Below are 7,367 nucleotides of genomic sequence, written 5' to 3'. Positions count from 1 at the left end.
TTATAAATTTATTCAAATTTAAATTAAAATTAGTTCAAACAAAATTAAAATATCATAAAAATAATTTTTGAGGCTCATTCTTATGAGGAATTTATGACGAAATTTAATTTAAGCAAAATATAAATTACTTGATGATAATTAGATGTCAAATATGTATTAAGCAGCTCACAATTCGAGTTTATTAAGTGATATTAAGGGTAATTTGGCATAACTAAATTAGCCACATCCATTTTAATATTAGTAATGAGTGGATGGTGAATTTTTAGGGAAATATATAGTGTAACACCTATATTTTTATTTTTATTTTTATTATTATTGAAATTATTTTAATTTTATTTTATCTTAATAATTAATTTATTAGGTAATAATTATATAGTTTTAATTTAATTTAATAGAAATAAAAATAATAATAATGATAAAAATGGATAAATTTATTTTTTTGATTTAATTGAAAATGATTTTGGAAAAAATGGGTGAAAATTTAGAATCTTAGGGTATTTTTGAAAAGAAAATCGAAAATCGGTGGTCAAAACGTAATTTAAAAAAATTGCGTCACGTTAGCAGCCGGTCAGCAGCCCCGGCCAACCAGGACACGCAACGTGGCAGGGACGCTGACGCGGGACGGAGCAACGTGGGCGATTCGCGTGCACACGATCGGACAGCCCAGATCCATTCCCGCGGGCACAGACGGCCCAGATCAAAAGCACGTGTGGATGGCCCAGATTAAATCACACACGGATAGCCCATATTGCATCGTGATGGACGGTCCATATTCATTTCTAATTTAATCGCGATCGGACGGCCCAGATAAAATCGTGATAAACGGCTCAAATTAAAAGGGAAAGGTTATAAATAATCTCATCCACACCCAACCACAAACCCTAGCCGCTAGAGTCCTCACCGGAGAAGACAACCCAGCCACCGAAGGAACCGACCGCCTCACCCGCCGCCGCATCGGAGCACCTTCTGGCCGCCAAACGAGGTAAAATTTCTCCCCTTGGCTCGGTTTTTGATGCTAAACCCACTTGTGGTCAAATAGGAGCCAAACCACAGGCCAATTGGCCGAAAAACACCGCCGAAGCCCAGCGGTGCCGCCGCGTGATTTCTCGATTTTTGCATATGATGAAGCCCTTCCCGATTCTCGTTCGATATAATTTTTACACCACTGTGACCATCGTCCTTTCCTCTACAGGTTGACCGGAACAAAACACCAAACCGCGACTCGCGCCGGAGAAGCCGCCGCACCTAAGAGCTCCGCCGCCGGTAAGTCTCGATTTTTTGGATTTTTTTTTGCCCACTAAGGGCCCTAGGGGTGTTTTATCATATGAACCAATGAGAGTTTGGCAGAATTCGGTCGAAAATGGCCAGAAACGGCCAACCCGAGGCGGATCGCCGTCGCCGAAGCACGGTGGAGCCGCTGTGCCAAAATTCTGAAATTGGCTGAATAGGCCCTGGGTCTGATTTGGGGTTTTTCGGGACATGTTCAGGCACCGGAAGTGTGTTTCAGTTTCTGAAAAAAAATTCAGGGAATCTAGAGACTGCTCGTAGGCGCAGTGAGAACCTGATTTCAGACTCCGAAACAAGTAAGGATCCCTCACCCTGATGTATTTGTCGATCTATTCTTCTTTGATGTATTTTACAGTTTAAATGCAGTATAGTATTTGATTGTCTATTCTGTAGTTTCGTATGAATGAATCACTGTTTAATCTATTATGGTTTGAATTATTGTGAACCTGATGTTGTGTTGCCTTGTTTGGTGTGCGTTACTGGTTTACATATTCATATTGATTGGGTAATTGAGATTAAGAAAAATAAAAATAGTATGTGAATTTATAAATGGATAAGTCGACAGCCTCACTAAATATCCTGAGAGATGGTGGACGGACCGGATCCATAGGAAACCCTACCGAGAACGTGGTCTCTCATATCGGACGGGGTATGGAGACTTTAAATGTTTTGGCGCCCATACCGGACGAGGTATGGGGACGACCCACTTCACCCTCATACCAGACGGGGTATTGAGATTTATGGTTTTATCGCTCATATCAGACGGGGTATGGGGACGGCCCTATAATTAAGGTCAATGGTTCACGTATAGCGGGGACCCCTATGGATCCCCATGGATACTAGTAGACTGATAAATAAGAAAATTTGTTGTCTGATGATTGAAATACAAAAGTATGATATGTGTTATGTTACAGAGTGTGCATAATCTTATGATGTTTATAATGTTATTATTTTCATAAGTTGTTTTCATGAATCTCACTGAGGTAAGTGGACAGTAAAGGATTTTATTATTGATAAATAATTTGTTATAAATTATGCTCCATTGGTCGTTTTTGTCTTCTATCAACCTTTACTTCTGTGATGGTGAGATAGTGTGATATCTTTACTGGGTTAGTATGGCTCATTCCTTACTTAACCATTTCAGATCAGGAGGACTTGGTTTCCGAGCCCGTTCCGCAGGAAGAAGGCGAGTAGAAGCCTAAAGATTTATTAGTTTTCCTTATAGTATTCATTCATAGTATTTCATTTAGTTAGTTTATTCTTTCATAACTTTAATACGTTTTGATTATTGTGTAAGGGATGATAATAATAATCTATTTTATTTCGCTTCCGCACTTAGAATAAATATATAAATTTCCTTTTAATTTTTGAGGCCGTTGTAGTTGGTATCAGAGTCGCGTTCCTCGGACTCGTCCCTTACACAATAATATTTAGAGAAATACCAACCAATTAATTGTTACTCAACCCTTCTTTGTGAAATGCAAGTGTAGAGAGATGAGGAGAAGAAGACCCCCACTAAACCGAATAACCCGTGATGATTCACTTCGGAAAGATGTGGACAGAATATTTGAGATGTTAGAAAGGATCATTGCTGCCCAGCAAGGCCGAGAGGAGAGAAGGGAGTTACCCGACCCTCCCCCATTACCACAGGTTGAGCCACCGCTACAACGAGCGGATCCCGAGCCACCCCGGTACGCGCCTGCTCCTCCACAGTACCCCCCAGCACCATCGCCGTAGTATAATCCAGTGTCTCAGCCACAGTACTACCCGACGCCGCCACAGTACAATCCAGTACCCTCATTATATCAGCAGGTGCCACCACAGGGGCCCCCAGTCTATCCTCAGCTCAGACCAGTCCCTCTTCCACGAGACCCAACTCCTTCCCTGATTGACCCGGGCTACGTAGAGAGGTACAGGAGACTGAACCCTTCCACTTTTGCAGGGGAATCCTCTTTCAAAGATTTCCAGTACTGGTTGGCGGAGACAGAGAAGGCCTTCAAGACATTAGTAGTGGTTCCTGAGCAGAGGGTTACCCTTGTTTCCTACATGCATTGTGGGGGAAGCAAGTCGTTGGTGGGAGCTCAAACAGACAACCCTGCCTATACCAGTCACTTGGGAGCAGTTCTTAGCAGCCTTTCATGCGGAGTACCTCCCCGAGCACATCCGACATCTAAAGAAAATGGAGTTCGTCCAGCTGGTCCAGGGAAACATGACGGTATCGAAATATGCTCGTAAGTTCCTAGAGCTGGGCTGATACTCCCCTGAGACATTGATAGATGAGGGCAGAAAGTGTAGGAGGTTCCAGTGGGGCCTCTGCCCAAAGATCAAGCAGCACTTATTTGTACTAGAGCTCAAGACATATTCAGCCGTTCTAGCAAAGGCGCAGATCGTGGAGAGGAGTTTCAACACCCTTTCTCAGTCAGTAGGAAGTCACAGACCCTCAGCTCCACCTCGCAGACCAGCACCCACTGCGCCTGTCAAACAAAATAAGAGGCCCAGACCGGTAATCCAGGCTCCCCCTCAGGCTCTAGGGGCAGCACGTGGCAAGAACTGTCAGCATTGCGGCAGGGATCACGGGGACCGACTATGCTATTGCCTCAACAACACCTATCGCATATATGGTAGTGCCCAGCACTATGCGAGAGAGTGCCCGAGGAACCAGAACCAGGGAAGACCTCCTTTTCAGGGCAGGATTTACAACCTCACACAGCAGGATGCCTATACTGACCCGGACGTGGTACAGGGTATGTACACTATCTGTAACCATATTATCCATGTTTTATTTGACACTGGTGCATCGCATTCATTTGTTTAACATGTTTTTACATTCAAACTTAATGTATCACCTGATAAACTTGATTCAATATTATTTGTGTCTACTATTGGGGGTGAAACACTATTAGGGGAAGTTGTCTACAGGGCTTGTGTCGTGGAGATAGCAAATAAGAAACTGAGTGTAGACTTAATAGGGTTAGACACGGGAGATTTTGATGTAATTTTAGGGATGAATTGGCTAGCGGCGTATCACGCCATCATAGATTGTTTTAACAAGAAGGTTGTATTTAATCCTCCTAATGAGGAGCAATTTACAAATTAATAAAATCATTTGGTACTTATTCCTTGATGGCAAGTTTCCTTAATTTTCATGTACTTTAACCCTGTTATTTTCTCTAACTAGGCAAACCCAAGAAGGAAATTTGTATCCAAGAGATTCCGGTAGTATGAGACTTTTCAGATGTGTTTCTGGACGAACTACCCAGACTGCCAGTGCACAGGGAAGTTGAGTTCACTATAGACCTACAACCAGACACCCAGCCCATTTCGGTTGCTCCTTATCGCATGAGCTGCGTTGAGATGGAAGAGCTAAGGAAACAGATCACTGAATTGCAAAACAGTGGTTTTATTAGACACAGTGTGTCTCCTTGGGGTGTCGGAGTCACTTTTGCCAAAAAGGGAGATGGAACGTTGAGATTGTGTATTGATTACAGAGGATTGAATAAGGTCACAATCAAGAACAAATATCCCATTCCCAGAATTGACGACCTCTTCGATCAGTTGTAGGGTGTGCAAGTCTTTTCCAAAATAAACCTGCGATCAGGTTACCATCAGGTGAAAATAAGAACAGAAGACATCCCCAAGACGGCCTTTCGAACCAGGTACGGACACTATGAGTTCTTGGTCATGCCATTTGGGCTAACCAACATCCCGGCCGTCTTTATGGATCTGATGAACAGGGTCTTCAGAGAATTCTTAGATCAATTTGTTATTGTGTTCATCGATGACATCTTGGTCTACTCAAAAAGCAGAAAAGAGGATGTTCACCATCTAGCCCAAGTTTTGCAGGTGCTCAGAAAAAAGAAGCTATATGCAAAGTTAAGTAAGTGTGGATTCTGGCTTGAGCAGACCGTCTTCCTATGACACATCATATCGAAGGAAGGAGTATCAGTGAATCTCGAAAAGGTCAAAGCTGTACTTGGCTGGGAGAAGTTGACATCAGTTAAGGAAATCCGTAACTTCCTGGGAATGACATGTTATTACCGCAGGTTCGTCGAATGATTCTCTAGTCTATTGGCTTCCCTAACCCGACTCACAAAAAAGAATGCCAAATTTGAGTGGAATGAGAACTGTGAGAGAAGTTTTTCAGAATTAAAGGAGCGGCTGACTACTGCACCTGTACTGGCTTTACCGAGTGAATTGGGGAGATATACAGTTTATAGTGATGCCTCCTATCTAGGCCTGGGTTGTGTCCTGATGCAGCATGGGAAGGTCATAGCTTATGAGTCCAGACAGTTAAATAATCGTAAGAAGAATTACCCCACCCATGACTTGGAACTTGCCGCAATCATACACGCCTTAAAAACCTGGTGCCATTATTTATACGGAGAGACCTTTCAGATATATACCGATCATAAGAGTTTGAAACACATATTCACTCAAAAGGATCTCAACATGAGTCAGAGAAGGTGGATAGAACTCCTTAAAGATTATGATTGTGATATCTTGTATCATCCAGGAAAGGGCAACGTGGTGGCAAATGCTTTCAGCAGGAAAAATGCAGGTATCTTAGCCCATTTGATGGTTTCAGAACGCAGGCAAATTGGGGCCACACAACAGATTCGGCTTCAGGACTTGAAGAGAGTCGCATGTTTGGGCCGTCTGACCGTCCAGCCCGAGTTAATACAGAGAATAAGGGAAGCCCAGTTAGTCGACCCCGCCCTAGTAGCCTACAAGAATGATGCAGAACATGGAGTGAGCTCAGAATTCCGAATCTCTGCCGATGGGTTACTCCGGTTACAGGATAGGGTGTGTGTCCCAGATGACAGTGAGTTAAAGAGAGACATCATAATAGAGTCTCATACCTCGAAGTTTGCCATGCATCTCGGAAGCACCAAAATATACCAAAGCATGCGACCCCAGTTTTAATGGAATGGGATGAAGAGGGACATAGCTGACTTTGTATCTAAATGCTTGGTATGTCAGCAGGTCAAAGCAGAGCATCAACGCCTAGGCAGGTTACTTCACCCTTTACCGATCCCGAAGTAAAAGTGGGAACATATCACCATGGACTTAGCAACGGAATTACCCAAGGCACGTTCAGGATATAACGCCATCTGGGTAATTGTTGACCGGCTTACCAAGTCTTCCCACTTCCTAGCCATCAGGATGACTGATCCCTTGGACAAGTTGGCAAGAATGTATATCCAGGAAATAGTCAGATTGCATGGAGTTTCAGTTATAGTGGTATCCGACAGGGACCTCAGGTTCACTTCTCGGTTTTAGAGTAGCTTTCAGCAGGCCATGGGAACAAAGCTGTTTCTCAGTACTGCCTTCCATCCTCAGACTGATGGACAATCAGAAAGGATAATCCGTACACTTGAGGATATGTTCCGAGCTTGTGTCCTTGACTCTGGGAGCCATTGGGACGACCATCTACCCCTGATAGAATTTTCCTACAACAACAACTATCAAACGAGCATTGGCATGGCTCCGTATGAGGCGTTATATGGGCGCCCATGCAGATCGTCGATTTATTGGAAAGAAGTGGGCGACAGAAAATTGTTCGGCCTGGAGTTGGTGGATGAGACCACGTCTAAAATAGTTAAAATTAGAAAGAATATTCAGACAGCTTAGAGCAGGCAGAAGAGTTATGCGGACACCCGGAGGAGAGATTTAACATTTGAGAAAGGCGACCGGGTGTTCTTTAAGGTCACTCATTTCAAGAGAATTAGTAGATTTGGCAAGAGAGAAAAACTTAACCCCTGATTTATTGGATTTTTTGAAGTCTTAGACAGAATTGGTACCGCCGCCTACAGAGTGGCATTGCCTCCAGAGCTCTCCAAGGTCCACAATGTGTTCCATGTATCCATGTTACGCAAGTATAACCCAGACCCCTCTTATGTCTTGACTCATGAACCGCTTCCACTCCAAGATGACTTGTCTTATGAGGAAGTACCAGTCGATATCACGGACCGAAAGAGCAGAATACTCCGCAACCGAAAAATATCATTTATAAAGGTCGTGTGCAGAACCACACGCCAAGGGAGGTTACCTAGGAGCTAGAATCAGACTTTAGAGCCTAG

This window comes from Carica papaya, chromosome 9 (assembly GCF_054855325.1).
Source record: "Carica papaya isolate Zhongbai chromosome 9, ASM5485532v1, whole genome shotgun sequence".
NCBI classification, from domain to species: Eukaryota; Viridiplantae; Streptophyta; class Magnoliopsida; order Brassicales; family Caricaceae; genus Carica; species Carica papaya.
This window is presented reverse-complemented; position numbering follows the sequence as displayed.